At 43.7% G+C, this 21883-nt stretch overlaps 1 protein-coding gene across 1 annotated transcript in view; it reads left to right on the forward strand.

Moving 5' to 3' along the window:
- Positions 1 to 15864: 15864 nt before the first annotated feature.
- LGMN (legumain) overlaps positions 15865 to 21883 on the forward strand; it is a 35115-nt gene continuing 29096 nt past the window's right edge. The window contains exon 1 of the mRNA XM_060167633.1: positions 15865 to 15988. The gene's annotated coding sequence lies outside the window, so the exon portion shown is untranslated. The remainder of the gene's footprint in view (positions 15989 to 21883) is intronic.

A 21883-nucleotide genomic window follows, 5' to 3' on the forward strand; every position in this document is an offset into this window, starting at 1 on the left:
TGGACAAATAACCTGACTTCCTCAACAAATACATTGCAAGGTAGAAAAACAAACAAAAACTATAACAAAAAACAGAGAAAGAGAGTGAGAGAGAACGGCGGGGCGGGGGTGGGGGGACGAGAGGAACCTATAGATTCCAATGTATGGATGTTACTTGGATATTGATTCCAACAAATGAAAACAAAAAAGCAAAATATAATATGAAACAATTGGGGATATTTGAACAATGACTGAATTTTGACAATATTAAGGAATTATAGTTATTTATTTAGTGTAACAATAATATTGAGATTATACTTTTAAAAATAGTTCTTTTGTGTTGATGAAATAGTTCTGTATCTTGAATTCTTGATTGTGGTGGTGGTTACATGAATCTATACATGTGATAAAACTGCATAAAACTATAAACACACACATACAAATGAGTGTATGTAAAACCTGATGTAACTTGAATGAGGTCTGCCAACATACAATGGTGAAGCAGGCATAGGGTAACTGGTATAGATTCTCATATTCAAAAATGGGGGACTAGGGCTTCCCTGGTGGCCCAGTGGTTGAGAGTCCGCCTGCCGATGCAGGGGACGTGGGTTCGTGCCCCGGTCTGGGTAGATCCCACATGCTGCGGAGCGGCTGGGCCCGTGAGCCATGGCCGCTGAGCCTGCGTGTCCAGAGCCTGTGCTCCACATTGGGAGAGGCCACAACAGTGAGAGGCCAGCGTACGGCAAAAAAAAAAAAAAAAAAAAAAGGGGGACTAGGTGGCACACAAGAATCACGAGTCCATAGCAGTGGATTCTGAGATCCAGCAGGCACGTGTTGTTAGTTCCCTGATTAGGGCTCAAGGCTTGAGAAGATTCACTATGGCTCTTGATTCCACCCTCTACATCATCGTTCCTTGTCCATGAAAGGTAGCCTGTCTTTACAACGAGGTAGTTTTCTTAAATTGTGTTCTGCCTACAGAATCTGGGGGGGTCCAAAGATTTCTTAATTTCAGTCCAAACCGGTGGTGTTTCTCCTAATATAATTCTCTTTAAAATGTTATAGATCCCTTATGAATCTTACCGGAGTTTACGTTATTAGGCAAATCAACACCCGTGAATCTCTAAGATATTCTCTTCTCTACTTGGGCTTTGCCTGAGACTGCCTAAGAACGATGTTCTTAAAATTCTTGGAAGTCCTATTGTTTGAACCATTATTTGAGGCACTGCCTTAGATCTTTCTAACATGTTAGTAAAGGATTTTATAGTCCACCCTTGGCTTCATCTTTTTTAAAAATTAATTAATTTAATTTATTTATTTTTGGCTGTGTTGGGTCTTCGTTGTTGCATGTGGACTTTCTCTAGTTGTGGCGAGCAGGGGGCTACTCTTTGCTGCGGTGCGTGGGCTTCTCATTGTGGTGGCTTCTCTTGTTGCAGAGCACATGCTCTAGGCACATGGGCTTCAGTAGTTGTGGTACATGGGCTCAGCAGTTGTGGCTCATGGGCTCTAGAGCACAGGCTCAGTAGTTGTGGTACACGGGCTTAGTTGCTTTGCAGCATGTGGATCTTCCCAGACCAGGGCTCGAATCCATGTCCCCTGCATTGGCAGGTGGATTCTTAACCACTGTGCCACCAGGGAAGCCCTTGGCTTCATCTTTAAACCATGTTTTTATAACTTGTGTTCTGATTTTTTTCCCAGAAGTCATTTCTTAATTTTAGCATTGTTTGCTATCTATAGATTCTGGGAATTTTCAAATCTGGCAAGTCCTGAAAAATTTATGTTTTAGAGTTATTTCTTGAACATATGTCTTTCTTCTTGCATTTTACTATAGGCAGCAATAAGAAGTCAGGTGAACATTCAACCCTCTGCTTAAAAATTTTCTTAGATCACTCACTTAATTAGATAGATTGTCTACTTTCCATGTTACTATGGATTACAATGTGGCTAAAAGTTCTGCCATTAAATACCAATAATTCCTTTGCTTCCAGTTTTTGATAATATTTTCTTCATTTTCCTTTACCCTTTCATGGTCAGCCCCCCTGGGGGCCATTAAGCTACTTCTAACTGCCTCCTTGAGGCTCTTTAGGCTTTCATTAACACACTTCTCAAGGTACATCCAGTTTCCACCCCTTGCCTGATGTCAAAGCCAATCCCACATTTTTAGGGTTTTGTTAAGGCAGCACCTACTTCCGGGTATCAGTCTCTGTGTTAGTTATCTACTGCTGCATAACAAATGATCCCCAAACTTAGTAGCTTAAACAATATGGTGTTATATATTACCTCTCACAGTTTTGTGGGCAGGGATTTGGGAGCAGGTTGGCTGGGCCGTTCTGGATCAAATTGTCTCATGAGGGTCTTCCATGAGCTGCAGTCATCTGGAATCTTGACCGACACTGAAGGATCTGCTTCTCACCTCATTGGCAAGTCAGCGCTGTCTGTTGATGGGCGGCCTCTGTCTCTTCACATGGACCTCTCTATAAGGATGCTTTAGTGTCCTCATGGAATGGCAGCTGCTTCCCCCACCAGGGCTGGGACCATAGTGAGGGAAGTGAGTCACTTAGAGGGCAAAACTGAAGGAGGCACGCACTCTCGGGGTTATACAAGTGTAGGGTTGGCACCTGAGAGTAAATGCTTCCCTATATTTTGCATCCTAGGTGCCTTGCTTATGCCATCCTAGACCAGGGGTCCCCAATCCCCGGGCCACGGACTGGTACTGGGCAGCGGCCTGTTAGGAACCAGGCTGCACAGCAGGAGGTGAGCGACTGGGAGAGCGAGTGAGGCTTCATCTGCCGCCCCCCATCGCTCTCATTACCGCCTGAACTATCCCCGGCCCTTCCCGTGGAAAAATTTTCTTTCACGAAACCGGTACCTGGTGTCAAAAAGGTTGGGGACCGCTGTCCTAGACCCGGCCTTGCCCGCCACAGTGAGCAATCCAAGAGGCCAATGAGGAAACTGCAATACCTTATGACTCAGACTCAGAGATCAGAAACCAACACTTTCAGCGAATTTTACAGGCTACCCAGACCATCCCGGATTTAGCGTAGGAGGGGAATAAACAAGGGCGTGAGGAACCAGAGGTAAGGATCACTGGGGGTCATCTTGGGGACTGACTACAACAGATAAGATATAAACATCTGGGATTTACTATAAAATAATGTGGATTTTGGGAATTTGGTGGGATTCAATACAAATCAATCAAGACTGACCATCGGTTGCTCAACAGCTGATAGGTAGGTACACGGAGGTCCATTATGCTGTGCTGTCCACTCTAGTAAACGTTCGAGATTTTCCATAATAAAAAATCAAAACAAGAAAAGACAATGTGATATGAGGGAGGAATTCTGCTCAGCCAGCGTGGAGCAGGAGTTTGAGCTCTTCACTGTTTTCACTGTGTCTCATGGAATGTTTGATACATACTTGCCTAGTTGATCAGAATTGCCTGGTTTTTTTTTTTTTTGCGGTGTGTGGGCCTCTCACTGTTGTGGCCTCTCCTGTTGAGGAGCACAGGCTCCAGACGCGCCTAGTTGATCAGAATTGCCTGTTTTTATTTTAAAAATATGCGTGAGAAAAAGAAGTTGCTGAAGGATGTTTATATGGTATAATAACATCTATTTAAAACTTTTAAATCTGTGAAATAATACTACATAATTTTAAAAAATATTTATTTATTTAGGCCGTGCCAGGTCTTAGTTGTGGCACACGGGATCTTCATTGCAGCATGCGGACTTCTCAGCTGTGGGATGGGCATGTGGGATCTAGTTCCCTGACCAGAGATCGAACCCGGGTCCCCTGCATTGGGAGCGTGGAGACTTACCCACTGGACCACCAGGGAAGTCCCAATACTATGTAATTTTTTAAAAGACTGTTTTTTTTTAGAGCAGTTTTAGGTTTACAGCAACATTGAGAGGAAGGCACAGAGATTTCCCGTGTACCCCTTGCTCCCACACATGTATAGCCTCCCCCATCATCAATATCACTCAGCAGAACAGTACACTTTTTATCAAGGATGAACCTACACTGACACATCATAATCACCAAAAGCCCATAATTTACAACAAGGTTCACTTTTTGTGTTGTATATTCTATGGGTTCAGACAAAAGTATAATGACATATAGCCATCATATTACAATACCATAGAGTATTTTCACTGCCCTAAAAATCCTCTATGCTCTGCCTTTTCATCTCTCCCTGCCCCATCCCTAGCAACCACTGATCTTTGTATTGTCTCCATACCTTTGTCTTTTCCAGAATATCATATAGTTGGAATCCTATAGTATGTGGCCTTTTCAGTTTGGCCTCTTTCTTAATAATATGCATTTAAGTTTCCTCCATTCCTTTAATTGTACTATATACTCCCTTTTTTTCTTTTTTTTAAAATTAATTTTAATTGGAGTATGGTTGCTTTACAATGTTGTGTTAGCCTCCACTATACAACAAAATGAATCAGCCATACATATACAGATATCTCCTACTATATACTTTTTATGGATGTATGCATGCCTAGTAAGAGTATAAAAACTTACAGGAATAATAAACATTAAGTTATGGCAGTAGTTACTTCTGGGCTGAGGAAGCAGGGACAGAGGGGCCTTCAGACATAAGTTTTTTCAGGGTCAGAACAAAATGACATGATGTTATCACTTGATAAGCCTGGAATGAGGGTATATGGACATTTGTTATTCTATAGGCTTGTCTTACATTTGAAATATTTCAAAATAACAAAGTAAATTATTTTTTAAAAAGCCAGGATAGCCACTGCTGTCCTACTAAAAGTCCCAGTCAATGTAATGAAATAAGAAAAAGAAATAAAACATTAAAAAATTTGGCAAAGATCCAAATACTGCCACAGTGCTTGAAATAAAGAGATCTTTTAGAGGACCTGGGTAAAGAAATTTTGGGGAGGGGATAACAAAAGAGCATTTGTTCAGGGGTAGGAATAGTATGAAGACATCAGAGGTCCTTCCCTTAATGATATAAAGGAAGGTAAGAAGTCCTGGGAGTTTATTAGCATAAAGCATCCCTAAGAAGATGAGTGTTGAATCTATTCATAACTCTGCATAACTTTTCATAGGTTCAGGGTCAGTTCACTCATTTATGGAAGCATAAAGTTGTCTGGGAGTCCTTTATTGAGTACAAACTTTGTTAGCCATTTACTGCTTCCCGTTTTGATTTTTTTATTTCCTCAGTCAGCCATTTCACTTTTAACCAAGTGCTTCGTTACAGAGAAAGAAGAAAAAAGAGGAACTTAGGTCTCCTTTTTTTTTTTTTTTAGGTCTACTTTTGTTCAACTTTGGTTAACTATTTTTACCTCTGAAATCATGTTAATTACTATCTGTGTGTTCTGCTAAACGTCACGAGGCAGGTTCGCTATGCAATTCATCCCTAGTTTGGGGAAGTCATGGGTTCTAGGATGCCAGCCAAAGATAACAGTGGATTTTGCCAATATCTTTTCATGCTCATTGAGGCTGTAGAAAGAAGATGCAAAATAAATAATACTGATAGCATTTCTTTGATTTACTGAACACTAAAATTGAAAAAGAAGTTTTATTTGGGAAAGGAAGGATAAGAAAATGAGACAACATGGTACCAGGAACTTGATTCAACAAGTGGTTTTCAGGGCATGACCAGAGAACAGCCCAGATTCACCTCAAAATCTTAGACTCTTTGATGTGTAGCAACACCTAGAGAGGCATCTGGGCTGGAAACCAGAAGAGCCACGTTCAAGTCCTGCTTTGCAGTTAACTTGTATGATCTTAGCTGTCATGTTTCCTTCAGCATCGCCGTTTCTTTATTTGCAAAATCAGGGTTCTGGGCTATATCGTCTCCAAAGTTATTTTACATCCAAAAGTCAGAAAGGAACTTCATTTACTCTAGAAAGAATGTCACCAGAAGTAGGAACCACAGTGTTGTTCTGGTCAACTCTCGCACATACATTTGGTATTCAGCCAACATTTGCAAAGTGCTTACCATGTTTTGAGGGACTGGATGAAAACACATAACAGCTAGTTGTCCCTGGACCAAGCAGTGATTTCTGAGCAAGATGTGGTAGAGGGAACCAGGTCTGCCAAGAACTTTTTGGCAGAACATCACTGTCTTCTTCAGCCAGGAGACTGGGCCAAGACTTCTTGTTAAAAATAATCCTCCAGGGGCTTCCCTGGGAGCGCAGTGGTTGAGAGTCCGCCTGCCGATGCAGGGGACGCTGGTTCGTGCCTCGGTCCGGGAAGATCCCACATGCCGCGGAGCGGCTGGGCTCATGAGCCATGGCCGCTGAGCCTGAGCTTCCGGAGCCTGTGCTTCGCAACGGGAGAGGCCACAACAGTGAGGGGCCCGCGTACCACACACACACACACACACACACACACACAAATATATATATATTCTCCAAAGATGGGACTTCAAACTTTTATCTTCGCTCTAGGGGAAACCTGGTCTAAAGAACTTTGAGGTTTTAATAGAGTTGATGGGAGGAAGAAAATATCTTTTGAAAGGTTTAAGGAGATTTTTGGTTTCACCTCTGTTCCTTTGTTCTGGGAAGACAATGTGATTAATGATAACAGTAAATGATTCTGTATATGCCATATGCCAGGCATTGTACTAAGTCCTATTCATTCAATCCTCATAACAGACTGCAAGAAAGGTATTATTATTAACTCCATTTTACAGATGGGGAAACTGAGGAACAGAAAAGTTAAGAAAACTTAAGATCACATACAGTAAGTAGTAGAGGTGGATTCTGAACCCATACATCTAGCAAACTGTGCTCTTAATTCCAACCACTGATGTCTCCCTAAATGGTTCTGTTAGTGATGTAAAAGTAGAGCTAGGATTAGCTTATGACCCAGTGTATTAGTTTCCCATGGCTGCTGTAACAAATTACCACTAACTTTGTAGCTTAAAACCACAGAAATAGGGGCTTCCCTGGTGGCGCAGTGGCTGAGAGTCCGCCTGCTGATTCAGGGGACGCGGGTTCGTGCCCCGGTCCGGGAAGATCCCACATGCCGCGGAGCGGCTGGGCCCGTGAGCCATGGTCGCTGAGCCTGCGCGTCCGGAGCCTGTGCTCCGCAACGGGAGAGGCCACAACAGTGAGAGGCCCACGTACCGCAAAAAAAACAAACAAAAAAACACATAAATGTATTCTCTTATAGTCCTTGTGGTCAGAAGTCCAAAACGGGTCTCACTAGTCTAAAATGAAGGTGTTGGCAGGGCTACATTCCTTCTGGAGGTTCTAGGGGGAATCTGCTTCCTTGATTTTTAAGAGTCTGCCTGCATTTCTTGGGTTATGGACTCCTCCATCTTCAACGTTAGCAATGGCCAGTTGAGTCTTTCTTATGCTACACCACTCTGACACTCTCTTTTGCCTCCCTCTTTTCTCTATAATGACCCTTGTGAGTATATTGGGCCCACTTTGATAATCCAAGATAATTTCCCCATCTCAAGATCCTTAATCACCTCTGCAGTCTCTTCTGCCACGTAAGAAAACATGCTCACAGGTTCCAGGGATTAGGACATAGACATCTTTAGGGGGCCCAGTAATTCCACTTGTAGGTATTGGGTCAGTCAAAAAGTTTGTTCTGTTTTAAGTAAAAATAAAAGACCCTTTCCTCATTTTTACGAAGAACTTTATTAGCTGAACGAACTTTTTGGCCAACCCAGTATATACCCAAGAGAATTGAAAACATATCCACACAAAAACTCACATACGAATGTTCATAGCAGAATTATTTACAATAGCTAACAAGTGAAAATAACCCAAATGTCGTCCATCAAGTGATAAATGGATAAACAAAGTGTGGTATACATCCTTACAATGAAATATTACTGAGCCAAAACAAAACAAAACAAAACAGTGGAGTACTCATGCATGGACACATGGATGGACTTTTATAATATTATGCTAAGTGAAAGAAGCCAGACACAAAAGGCTACATAATGCATGATTCCATTGTATGAAATATTCAGAAAAGGCAAATCTATAGAGACAGAAAGTAGATTTGTGATAACTGGGACCTGGTGGTGGGAACAGAGAGTGACTGCATGTGGGCATAAGGGGTCTTTTGGGAATGATGGAAATGTTTTAAAATTAGATTGTGGGAATGGTTGCCCAACTCTATACATTTACTGTAAATTATTGAATTGCATACTTAAAATGATTGAATTATATGACATGTAGATATCTCAATAAAGCTGTCTCTTAAAAAGAGAAGGACAGAATGAGTATAGAGTGCACATGTTGAAGTTACCAACCCCTTTTCTTAACAAGGATTGTCTTTTATTCTGAGATTAGTTCCTTCCCATGTTTTTTAAAGTTAATATATCCTTTCTTCCTAGAAGTGATGTGATAGAAACTGGCAGTAATAGTAGTTGGTTTTTTATTGTCCTTCCTTGGAAAGTAAAAAGTAAACACCCTGTGTCATTTATGGAAGGTTTGTGGGAACTGTAATGATCTGTGAAATCCAAGAGTTTGGAAGCCCTACACCAGCTAATCTGTAGAGCTGAAAGAGGTCTTAGGGATCGCTGAGTTCAACCCTCTCATTTTCAAGATGAGAAAGGGCTGGAGGCCCATGGCAGTGGAGCCATTCATCTAAGGTTGCCCAGCAAGTCTCTGGATAGTTCATTTCCTTTCCACTCTCACTGCCTTCTCCAAGGCACCTTCTGATTCCAGGAAGCTAAGAATTGTTCTATTTGCCTATCAGTGTACACTAAGGTATGACAATTCTGGGCAGGTCAAAATGTTAGAGGTTTCACCCAGGACACAGTTCTAGGAGACGTGCCTGGCTCTACTGACCTCAGTTAATCTGGATAAGCCACCTGACCCAGGCCAGCCCACACTATCACATGACAGTCAAAGGCAGTGAAGTGCATCTGTCAAATGACTAAGAAGGGCTTACTGGCCAAAGGAGATGTTGACCATTTGTGTTGTTAACTAAGTGTACTTCCCTAAGGCTCAGCAGAATGAACATGTGACTTGTAACCCCTGGGGCTGGACCTCAGCACCACATTCTCAGTTTCACTCTTGCTGCTGAAAATATACTGCAAAGGCACCTGTGAAAATTTCCAGACCCCCCAAAGATGAATCAGGCATTCTGTCTTTTTTCTTTTTGGTTTTATTAATTTTTTTTTTTTTTTTTTTTTGCTGTACCGCATAGCATGAAGTATCTTAGTTCCCTGACCAGGGATTGAACCTATGCCCCCTGCAGTGGAAGTGCAGATTCTTAACCACTGGACCACCAGGGAAGTCCCAGGCATTGTCTTTATTTATTTACATCTAGTTTTAATTCCAGAAAGGATTGAAGGCAGCTTTCAAGGATGCATAAAATACAGAGAGTGTAAATTAAAAGGGAGAGTGATATGAAAGCAACCAAAGTGTCCATCAACAGATGAATGGATAAAGAAGACATGGTATATACACACACACACACACACACACACACACTCTCTCTCTCACACACACACACACACACACACACACACACACACACACACAGTGGAATACTACTCAGCCATAAAAAAGAATGAAATTTTGCCATTTGCAATAACATGGATGGACTTGGAGGGCATCATGTTAAGTGAAATAAGTCAGACAGAGAAAGACAAATACTGTATGATATCATTTATATGTGGAATCTAAAAAACACAATAAACTAGTGAATATAACAAAAAAGAAACAGACTCACAGATACAGAGAACAAACTAGTGGTTACCAGTGGAGAGAGGGAAGGTGGGAGGGGCAATAAGGTGGGAAGGGGATTAAAAGGTACAAACTATTTTGTATGAAATAAGCTACAAGGATCTACTGTACAACACAGGGAATATAGCCAATATTTTATAATAACTATAAATGGAGTATAACCTTTACAAATTGTGAATCACTATACTGTACACCTGTAATTTATATAATATTGTACAGCAACTATACTTCAATTTTAAAAAAGTTTAAAAAGAGGGAGAGTGATACTAAAGTTATGTAAATATGGAAGTCATGTTCTGACCTGAAACCCAACTATTTATTAAAAATGTCTATAAAAATATTCAATTAAAATTTTTATACCTCTTAGCTCTAAAGCACAAATTTAAAAAAACTTTATTATGATATAATTCACATACTATAAAATTCACTCTTTTAAAGTGTACAATTCAGTGTTTTTTGTTTTTTTTTTTTAGCGGTACGTGGGCCTCTCACTGTTGTGGCCTCTCCCGTTGCGGAGCACAGGCTCCGGACGTGCAGGCTCAGCGGCCATGACTCACGGGCCCAGCCGCTCCGTGGCATGTGGGATCTTCCCGGACCGGGGCACGAACCCGTGTCCCTTGCATCAGCAAGCGGACTCCCAACCACTGCGCCACCAGGGAAGCCCCCAGTGGGGTTTTTTGTTCTTTTTGGCCACGCTGCATGGCTTGCAGGATCCTAATTCCGCAACCAGGGATCAAACCCACTCCCTTGGCAGTGAAAGTGCGGAGTCCTAACCACTGGACCACCAGGGAATTTGCAAAATTAGACATCTTTTTTCTTTTTTTTTTTTGGTCATACCACGCAGCCTGCAGGATCTTAGTTCCCCAGCCAGGGATGGAACCCTTGCCCCCTGCAGTGGAAGCGCAGAATCCTAACCACTGGACCACTAGGGAATTCCCGCAATGGTTTTTAATATATTCACTGTTCTGCACCCATCACCAATATCTAATTTAAGAACATTTTCACCACCCCAAAGAGAGAACTCTGTACCTGTTAGCAGTCACTCCCCATTCTATCCCAGTCCCTTGCTGGGAGAAAATATTTTGCAAAAGACATATTTGATAAAGGACTATTATCCTGTATATATATATATATATATATATATATATATATATATATATATATATAACTCTTAAAGCTCAACAATGAGAAAATTAACAACCCAATTTTAAAATGGGCAAAAGACCTGAACAGACACCTCACCAAAGAGGATATAGAAATGACACATAAATATATAAAAAGATGCTCAACATCGTATGCTATTAGGGAATAGCAAATTAAAACAACGATGAGATACCACTACTCACCTATTAGAATGGCCAACGTCCCAAACATTGAAGACACCAAATGCTGGTGAGAATGTAGAATAAGAACTTTTGTTCATTGCTGGGGAGAATGCAAAATGGTACAGGTATAGCCACTTTGGAAGACAGTTTGGCATTTTTTTTTTTTTTTTTTTTTTTTTTGCGGTACGTGGGCCTCTCACTGTTGTGGCCCCTCCCGTTGCGGAGCACAGGCTCCGGACGCGCAGGCTCGGCTGCCATGGCTCACGGGCCCAGCCGCTCCGCAGCATGTGGGATCTTCCCGGACCGGGGCACGAACCCGTGTCCCCTGCATCGGCAGGCAGACTCTCAACCACTGCGCCACCAGGGAAGCCCTGGCATTTTTTTATAGAACTAAACATACTCTTTCCATGTGATGCTGCAGTTGTGCTCCTTGGTATTTCTCCAAGTGAGTGAAAACTCATGTCCACAAAAAATCTGCACATGGATGTCTATAGCAGCTTTATTCATAATTACCAAAACTTGGAAACAACTAAAATGTCCTTCAGTAGATGAACAGATAAATAAACAGTGGTACATCCAGACAATGGAATATTATTCAGTGTTAAGAAGAAATGAACTCTCAAGCCGTGAAAAGATATGGAAAAAACTTAAATGCATATTACTAAGTGAAAGAAACCAATGTGAGAAGGCTACATACTGTGGATTCCAAATACGTGACATTCTAGAAAAGAAAACTCTATGGACACAGTTAAAAGATCAGTGGTTGCCAGGGGTTTGGGGGAGGGAGGGATGAACAGGCAGAGCACAGAGGATTTTTAGGGCAGGGAAACTATTCTGTATGATACTGTAATGGTGGATCAATGTCATCATACATTTGTCAAAATCCATAGACTGTACAACACCAAGAGTGAACCCTAATGTAAATTATGGATTTTGGGTGATAATGATGTATCAGTGTAGATTCATTGGTTGTCATAAAAGCATTACTCTGGTGCAAGATGTTGATTGTTTGGGAGGTTGTGGGTGTATCGGGTAAGGGGGTGGGGCAGTATATGGAATTCTCTGTACTTTCTGCTCAATTTTGCTGTGAACCTAAAACTACTCTAAAAAATGAAGTCTATTAAAATTAACCCAAGAATACAACACCAAGAATCTATCATATATACTCGACTTTAGTATCACGCTTAAGTTGGGATGGTTCCAGGGTAGTGGTTGCTCTTCGTGCCCTCTGCCCAGGATCCCTTCACTGGGCCAGTGAACTACCAGGTCTTGGATGCTAAGAGCTCACTCTGCACCTTTCTTAGGTTGGTTCCCACCCTGCCTTTGGCTAAGGGAAGCTGTCCCCCACCAGGAGATGCCCTGGAGGTTATACTTCCTCTTCATGGCCAATGACTGGCCAAGGTGGGTGGAACAACCTCTATGATACAAGGTGTGCTTCAGAGCTCCTCGTGGGATGAGGCTGAGGCCCACTTCTTCCTGAATCCATATCTCTTCAGCGTTCCTTCTTTTGCCCTGTCCCTTTCCCCCACTCCCCTCTAGGTTTCTCCTGAGAACATGCCCTCAACAACTCACTTGCACAAGGATCACCTCTCAGGCTTTGTTTCTAGGGAACTGATCCATGACAGTTCCTATGGACTGTCCCTGTCTTCCAAGTATATCCTGATTTATTTTGCAAAATATTACATGGAAAGTCACCTTAAAAGGGTCAGGTGATTCATTGTCCACAGTATTGCTCTGATGCAAACAAACAAAAGAACTTTAAGTATTTTTTTCTGCCTTCGTGGTCTGAGACGCACAGCACTGCAACTGAGCCCGACTCCAAGCCAAAACCAAGACTTTTCCTCCAAGCACATGTTTTTACATTAAAAGAGTGACTTTGGAGGAAAAAAAAGTGGAAGTAAAAGAAGAAAGGACTGTGGTGGTGACAGACAATGTGGCCAGAAATGAGTCTGAAAAACTGTGGGTTTCCCTTGGGTGGGCCACAGATTTCAGATTTCACAATAAGACTTGTGTTTACACACACACACACACACACACACACACACACACACAGACACACACACACACGTTCATTTATACAACTCAGTGTCTCCCCTTCAAGAACTAACTGTATTAAGACCAGTCAGAATTTCTACCTTGGTCCTTCTGAAAAGCATACCCCACTAGGTAATGAAGAGAACCTTGACCGTATCGTTGGAGGAGAAAAGCCCCCACCCAGCTTGATGCCTGACCCCTGCTCTCCAGGCTAAACTCCCTTACAGACTTTGGGCCATTTATTTAATTTCTCTGAGCCTTCACTTTTTCATTTGTAAAATGGGAATAGTAATAGCCCCTACTTCATAGACGTTATTAGTTAATTGATCCTTTAAAGAGGACTAAATGATAAAATAATACTCTGCTAACAGGTCCTGAGTGAGCTTTAAAAAACATGACAGCTTTTTTTTTTTTAAAGAAGATGTTGGGGGTAGGAGTTTATTAATTAATTTATTTATGTTTGCTGTGTTGGGTCTTCGTTTCTGTGCGAGGGCTTTCTCTAGTTGTGGCAAGCGGGGGCCACTCTTCATCGCGGTGTGTGGGCCTCTCACTATGGTGGCCTCTCTTGTTGCGGAGCACAGGCTCCAGACGCGCAGGCTCAGTAGTTGTGGTGCACGGGCCCAGCCGCTCCGCGGCATGTGGGATCCTCCCAGACCAGGGCACGAACCCGTGTCCGCAGCATCGGCAGGCGGATTCCCAACCACTGCGCCACCAGGGAAGCCCAGATCCCCATCTTCTTTTCCTAATTGGGATTCTTAATTTATAGCCCAGCAACCAAAGATCCTATTAACACAGGGAGTAGCTAATATTTACAGGGCACTTACTTGGTGCTAAGTACCGTGTTAACAAATTTAATCCTCAGAGAGAACTTATGAAGTAGGGGCCGTTTTTTCCATTCAACAGTTGAGGAAACCCAGGCACTGAGAAGCTAAGCGACTTGCTCAGGCCACACAGCTTGTAAGTAGTAAAACTGGGATTTGGATTCAGGTAGCTTGATGGCCCACCACCTACAAGTTCCCATTCCAGGCTTCTCACGTCTCAGCCTCCTCCCCGTGGCTGGCCTAGGCTAGACACCTTACAGCCTCTTCTGAGGCTTACCTGACCTTCATCATGGCAACCCCCAGCCACGCCCCTCCCCATGTCCTCAACTTTCAGCCACCTTCTCTTGTCCCAACTTTGAGCTCTCAGCCCACAGTGATGCTGAGGGAGACTGAGGGGGCTACCCCCGGCCCTTTGTTTGCCTAAACATGCCTGGCACCAGGCCACTATTTTTATTCCATTTCAGTTGTGAAAGCCTCACCAGCCAGAGGTCGCCATTTATTCTGGGTGAATTGAGGGAGTGGTTAAGGACACTCTACCTCTCTTACTAGACAGTAAGTTTTCAAGGGTAAGGGACAGAATCCTAATTCTCTCCATGTTCAGTTACACCTGGCATATAATGTTAATGTTCCCCATTGAGGAAGACTGTGAAAGCATAGTGGTCATGAGAATTGACCTTGGGCTAGGATAGACCTGAGCTTGAAGCCCATGTTCACTCTGGAGCTGTGATCTTGGGCCAGCTGCTTAACTCAGGGTGGGTGAGCTTTTTCTGTAAATGGTCAGACAGTATATATATTCTTTTGTGGGCCATATAGTCTCTCCTATAAATACTCATCTCTGCCTTGTTCCCCAAAACAGCCACACCTAAACCAATGGGTGTGGCTGTGTTCTTTTTTTTTTTTTTTTGGCAGCACCAGCAGCTTGTGGTATCTTAGTTCCTTGACCAGGGATCGAACCCGGCCCCAGCAGTGAAAGCGTGGAGTCCTAACCACTGGACTGCCAGGGAATTACCAAGGCTGTGCTCTCATAGACTTTTATTCACAAAATAGGCAGTAGGCCCAGGGTAGTATGCTGACCCATGATTTACTGTAAAAGAAGATTATAAAAGAAGATCAGGGAATTCCCTGGCGGTACAGTGGTTACACCTCTGTGCTTTCACAGCCAAGGGCCTGGGTTCAATCCCTAGTCAGGGAACTAAGATCCCATAAGCTGCCCCGCCAAAAAAAAAAAAAAAAAAAAGACAACCCATGAATGTAGTCCTATATCTTGCACTTGACGTCTTGATGTTCTTGGGCAAAACTGGACTTATTCCCTCACAATAATTCAACTCAACTTTCTGTGCTCCACAACATGGCACTTTGTATGTATAGTATTTCATTTTTCTCTCCCTGTGAGATAATACCAACCGTCTGAGAAGTAGCATTGCATATGGATTAAAAGCACGGGATTCTGCAACTAGACTGCCTGGCTCCGCATTCTGGCTCTGCCACTTCAGAGGTGTGTGACCTTCAGAAAATTAACCTCCCTCACAAAACTTCCCTCCGTTGCCTTATGTGTACGCTAATAGTTCCTCCATCTCGTGGGGTTGTAACGAGGGCGAAACAGATCTGCACATCGAATCTCCTGGGGCTCTTTAAAGATTCCAAAACCCAGGCCACAAGCAGACCAATGAACTCACAGTCTCTAGGGTGAGACGGAGGCATCAGTGTCTCTGAAGCTACTCTAGGTGGTTCCAAATATGTGCACAAGTTTGGAAACTGAGGGTTAAAGTGCTCCGCGCGCTGGCTTTGATCCTTGGGTGGAATCACTGCGCCCCCTGTTCCCACGCACTCCAGGACCCCCGTCCCCACCCACCCAGCCCTAGCTCACTGCGTACCCGCCTCCCTGGGTTTCTTTAGCCTCGGAGCTCAGAAGGCCCGGCGGGTGCACGCTGGGACTCGTAGTCCCTGCGACTCTCCGGCCGCTTTCCCGCTTCCCATTGGCTTTCTAAGACGCCCCGCCCCGAAGCTCCGCCAATCACCACGGCGCAGCAGACCCTCAAAGCGGGGAGCGAGGACGCTGCTCTGCAATCACTGCAGGGCTACCGTCGGAAGGTGGCTGGTTGGAGGCGGCGCGTTGCGAGGAGTTCCCACGGTCCCACCGCAGGTAACCGTGATTCCTGGCAGGGGACTGCGGCCGGGTCCCAAGCCCCGGACCAGGGTCGCCCATCTGCCGCAGCTCTTGGCTTCAAGGCAGGGATTTTCAGTTTCCCCGGCCTTTGCTGAGTAATCCATTTCTCACCCGGCGAAAGGGAGTTTCTGCAAACGATGAATCCCGAGGGAAACCCTGCGACCTCTCAGCCTGCCATGCTGTGGGGTTGTTGGTTGGCAGGGTGGGGCTCCTTCTGTTACGCGTGCTCTGGCAGGAGACCCAGGCCCCTCCGAGCTCAGAGAGAAACAGACCCGAGACGAGAGCACATTTACTAAGGTCTCATAGCCAGAGAGTGCCGGGAGGTGTCTGGGGCCTGGCTCCCATCTTCACAATCTAGAAACAGGTCAAGCTGTTGAGGCTTGTAATGCAGAGGGTTGCACCACTTTCCAGTTAGTTCTCAGTAGTCCAAGGGGGAAGGGGTTATGTTAACCACCACGACTAATATACCCAAACGTATAAAAACATCCCTCCTGAGAAATCAGGAAAGCTCTACTTCTCAGAGGCTTGAGCTGGTGGGAGTTACAGGATGATTCACATCAACAATGGAAGTGAAAGTTACCTGGATTTGGTCCCCTCTCCTAACTCTTAGAGTTGAGGTTATACCCACAGGTGTTATTCAGTGCCAAGAACTGCAGAATCTGGGGGCTGGGAGAAGGAACTTTGTGTCGTATGCTTTGTTTGAGAGGTGAAAATAAATGCCCAGGATTTGAGAGTTGCCCTGTGGTATGTAGTGAGTGGAGTAGCCCCGCTTTCTTTACTCCAGGGCTGCATTCGTTAGCAAACATATATTGAGCCTTACTAAGCTTTTTGAGCAGGGATTATTTCGTAAAGGGGAGAGGCAGTCTACCATGAACCATTCCAGTGTTCAAGGGGCAGCATCTAACCCTGACTTGTGGGAAGAGAGAGAACTTTGCAGAGAAGGGAATGATTGAATGGAGCTTGAGGGATGGGCAGGAGCTAATGAGATGTAGGAGAAGAGCGTTTCGCCTGGGTAACAGCATGATGAAGACAGGGAAAGAGCACCAATTTTGGACCTGGAGTCCCGGAGCCTGGTTGGAGCAAGGGATTTCATGTGGATAGTGGAGAACAGAGAGGCACGTCTTGGCAGGATCTCCTGTGCTGCTGTAAGAGATTTGGATTTTGTCCTGAAAGCCCTGGAAGCCGAATTTAGTAGATGTGTATCTTAGATACTCTCTAATTTGGAAAGGTGTTGGAGAGAGGCCACAGCAGGGAGCTCACTGCAGTAATTCCCAGGAGAATTGCTGAGGGTTTTAAAAACAGTTGCAGCGGGAAGGGAGAGAAGATGAAAAAACTGTGAACTGTTAAGGAGGTGAACACCATACCCAGTATTGTTCAGTAAAAATATACTGAAGCGAATGCTGTCTCTTGAGTTTTCCACCTATGACTATCTTTTTAGGAAATTACCCGCATTTTTCCCCCCTTAAACTGCAGACATTGCTTTGTAGACCAAAATTCGAATCCCAGTTTAGGATGGGGAAATTATCACATATGTCGAGGATGTTGAAATCTGAATGGTTAAGCATATAAGACTTGAATTTTCCTGTAATCCAGGAGACACAAATTAAACCCCATAATTAGATCACTTTATATCTATCAGATTAGGAATTATGAGGTTTGATACTCTCGAGAGATGATAGAAATTTGGAAGAGTATCTTAGAACAGTACAGCTGCTAGCAAAATAGGTATATCTTTTTTTTTTTTAATTTTATTTTTGGCTGCGTTGGGTTTTCATTGCTGCACGTGGGCTTTCTCTAGTTGCGGCGAGCGGGGGCTTCTCTTCGTTGCGGTGAGCGGGCTTCTCATTGCGGTGGCTTCTCTTGTGTGGAGCACGGGCTCTAGGTGCACAGGCTTCAGTAGTTGCAGCATGCAGGCTCGATAGTTGTGGCTCACGGGCTCTAGAGCGCAGGCTCAGTAGTTGTGGTGCACAAGCTTAGTTGCTCCATGGCGTGTGGGATCTTCCCGGACCAGGGCTTGAACTTGTGTCTCCCGCATTGGCAGGCAGATTCTTAACCACTGCACCACCAGGGAAGCCCCCAAATAGGTATATCTTAAGTCTCAGTGGTTCTACTCCTAAAGTACCTTAGAGAAAGAGACATTTGTGTACAAGGAGATGAGTATAAGAATGTTTTTGCAACATTGTTTGTAATAGTAAAAAAATTGAAACAGCCTAAATGTCTGTTAGTAGGGGAATGTTTATAAAGTGGATATATATTTTTTAAAGTATAATAAATTGATTGGAATGAAATAACTTACGGTAGTGGTTACCTTGTGGTATGGGGAGAATGGGACAGGACATGGGGGACTATATTTTCTGTAATGTTTTGTTTACGGGGAAAGAGGGTTAACGGATTTACAGAATATTAACAGTTGATGATCTGGATGATGGTAAACAGGTATTTTATGTTATACTTTGTACATTTCTGTAGTTTAATGTGTATCCTTCAATTTTGTAAAATATAAATTATAGCAAAATTAAACTTAATAATTAACATCTGGCTATAAAAGTCATGTTCATTGATTTTGGGAAAAGACTACAAACATTATTAATCCCAGGTTTTAAAATATAGTAATTTGGAAGAAATTCAAAAACAGGAATTCAAGTGCCAATAAAAGCAGTGAAAATAAAACTGTAGAAAAACCATTAACCATTGGTCAAATTTAACTTTGCTAGATTCCTAATTGTAATCATTAGTAGATTTAAAAAATGTAGGGAGGGGGAAGGGTAAGCTGGGATGAAGTGAGAGAGTGGCATTTACATATATACACTACCAAAGGTAAAATAAATAGCTAGTGGGAAGCAGCCACATAGCACAGGGAGATCAGCTCGGTGCTTTGTGACCACCTAGAGGGGTGGGATAGGGAGGGTGGGAGGGAGACGCAAGAGGAAGGGCATATGGGGATATATGTATATGTATAGCTGATTCACTTTGTTATACAGCAGAAACTAACACAACATTGTAAAGCAATTATACTCCAATAAAGATGTCAAAAAAAAATCTTTGATGTAAAAAATAATAATCAATAAATAATGCTTTCTTGACTATATTTTGAAATATGATATAGCTGCTAGTACCTTTTGTAATGTTAAAATATAATTTTTAAAAATTAAAGTCATAATTTTATACAGATATAAAAATGAACGAGTGTTAAAGATTGTATTTAACTTATTAATGAGGAGATTCAGTGAGGTATTACAACCAGTTCAAAGGAGAATCCAAAGTACATTTGTAGATTAGAAATACTGAAATGTGCATTGTGAAGCCTGGATTCTTTCTTTCACTAGAGTCACTTGAACCTTCACTTGATAGAATTCATTTGCATGTCTTTAGACATGAATTACTAGTATTGCTAGTACCCATGGTTTACAGAGTTGTGAAAAAAATTTCCATAGAATCAGAATTAGATAACCTTGAAGGACATGCTCTAATCTAGAATCTGCTTTGCCACTGAATCAGAAATTTTCCCTCTGGAAAAAAGTTTGATTAACTAACTTGAACAAAATCCATATTTTGTTTGAGATTTGAGATAAGACCTATTTGGATTCTTTTTTTTTATTTCACTCTTGAAACAGGAAATCAAAGGATTTGAGAACTGAATGGGCCCTTAATAGTTTAGTTCTACCGTTTCATTTCACAGATGGACAGTTAAGGCCCAGAGAGGGTCTCCCTTGACTTAGTCACTACCTGTCCCATGTTAAAGAGTAATTGCACCTGACATTTGTTAAAAAATGGCAAGACAGGTTTTATTCCAGCGGTTGCCTTAGAAGAGAGAGACTTCAGTATAGAACTGAGTTCAACTCCAAATACATCAAGGACAGCTGAGACTTATCACCAATAGGCAGAGTGGGAGGGTCAGTGGCTGAAAAATGACTAAGAGGAGCTTGATTAGATGTCAAAGATGGGAGGTTCTTGCAGGATTCTTCTAAACCTGGGCTCAGCAGGCCAAGGTCTAGTCGAGAAGAGGGCTCAGAGGAGCTTGACTTAAGTTTGGTGAAGGAGGGGTCCTTGTCATCTGTCCTTGTCTCTCTTGCATGATGGTTTTGTTGTAAGCCCCCAGGGAACAGAGAGCGGAATCAAAAACCTGTAGGTTTGGAAGGCTCTTCACATATACCATTGTCTGCCCAGCTGCTTCTCCTGGCTTTGCTGGTTCGCTGTCTCTAACCCAGAGCAAGTAGCAAGTACAGGGCTGATGGTGGGAGGTCATAATGGTGGTTAAGGTGCAGGCTTTGGTGTCAGACATGGCGCTGAACTTGATTCTGCTATTTAGATGGTCCTCTAACGGTAGCCTATTACTTGCATTGCTGGTACCAGTTGATCTAGAATGGGCATTCTGTCCCAAACCTCCCAAATGGATAAACCCCACTTGATGGTACACTTCCTGAAGTCAAGTGGAGCCCTTCAATTGAATCACTGACCTCATGTAGCCCTGTAGCCTGAGAGGGTTGCAGGACCAGTGGAACCAGTGAGGACCTGTCCTTGGAGGCTGCTGAAATTCATTTGTAAAGGCTTGTCCGTTGACTTTGACTTTGTGTGGTTCAGGTTCTCCTTTGACGGGTTCTTCTTCTAAGAGCTCTTTATAACCGATTACCAACAAGCGCTTTAAAATAGGGTGGTGAAGAGTACAGTGGGTATCCTGCTACTGGGGGAAACTTGGAGGCCCTGGGGTATGGGCTGCAGCGCTCCCATCTGTGGTTGCAGGGTCTCCCAGATGTTCACATAAACAGTGCTTTTTTGTGACAAGTGAGGTGGTGTAGTGGAAGACGCAATCTTTGGAATGAGATCTGTGTGTCACCCAGCAGTGCCACTTTCTACCTAGTTTCTCCACCTCTGCGAGTCCGTCTCAGCTGAAGGGAGTAATGAGACTGCTCACAGGCTGTTGTGAAGATGGTAAAGTGCCTCACACACTGCATGGCTCATAGACACACACATATCCCACTCACCCACCATGTGCAGCAGCACAGTACTCTTGGGGAAACTTCGGTCCCGCCCGTGGTTAGAGCAAAAGCTACCTGGGTCATTTTCTCCCTGCAAACAGTTAGCAGACTGAACACATACCCCTAACCATCCCCTTGGAGGTCTTTCCACGCTTGGCACGTTAAAGACTGCCTTCCTCTTTTAAAGGCGTCACTGTATCCCATTATAAGGATGTATCCTAATTGATTTAACTAGGCAGGCCCCTGTAGATGACCATTTATGTTGCTTCCAGGCGGGCTCCCTTACCTTCTTAAAATCTCCCCCGGGCTTCCCTGGTGGCGGGGCGGGTGGTTGAGAGTCCACCTGCCGATGCAGGGGACACGGGTTCGTGCCCCGGTCCGGGAAGATCCCACATGCCGCGGAGCGGCTGGGCCCGTGAGCCGTGGCCGCTGAGCCTGCGCGTCCGGAGCCTGTGCTCCGCAACGGGAGAGGCCACAACAGTGAGAGGCCTGCGTACCGCAAAAAAAAAAAAAAAAAAAAAAAAATCTCCCCCTTTTGAAAATGATACCAGCCACTCCCACTGGGACTGCCTCCCCCTGCCTTTATTTCTTCCCCAGCACTCATTACCACCGGACAACCTGTGCGTTTGAATGGTCTGTCTCTTCCTGCTAGAATGTCAGCTCTGCGAAGGGTTTCATCTGTTTGGCGCCCTGTTCAGTGCCTGTGAGCACCTGGTGGGTGCTCAGGCCATGTTTGTTGGACGGGTGGGTGGGTAGACAGGAAGAAGTAGATGACAGCGCCCGTGTGACTGGTGCCATGGAGGGCCAAGAGCAAAGGGCGGTCGCCAAGGGCTCGTTTGGCAGGGATCATTTTACTTTTTCCTCATGAACTTTTCACTCTGATGAAACAAGAATA

This window comes from Lagenorhynchus albirostris, chromosome 1, assembly GCF_949774975.1.
Source record: "Lagenorhynchus albirostris chromosome 1, mLagAlb1.1, whole genome shotgun sequence".
In the NCBI taxonomy this organism is placed as follows: Eukaryota; Metazoa; Chordata; class Mammalia; order Artiodactyla; family Delphinidae; genus Lagenorhynchus; species Lagenorhynchus albirostris.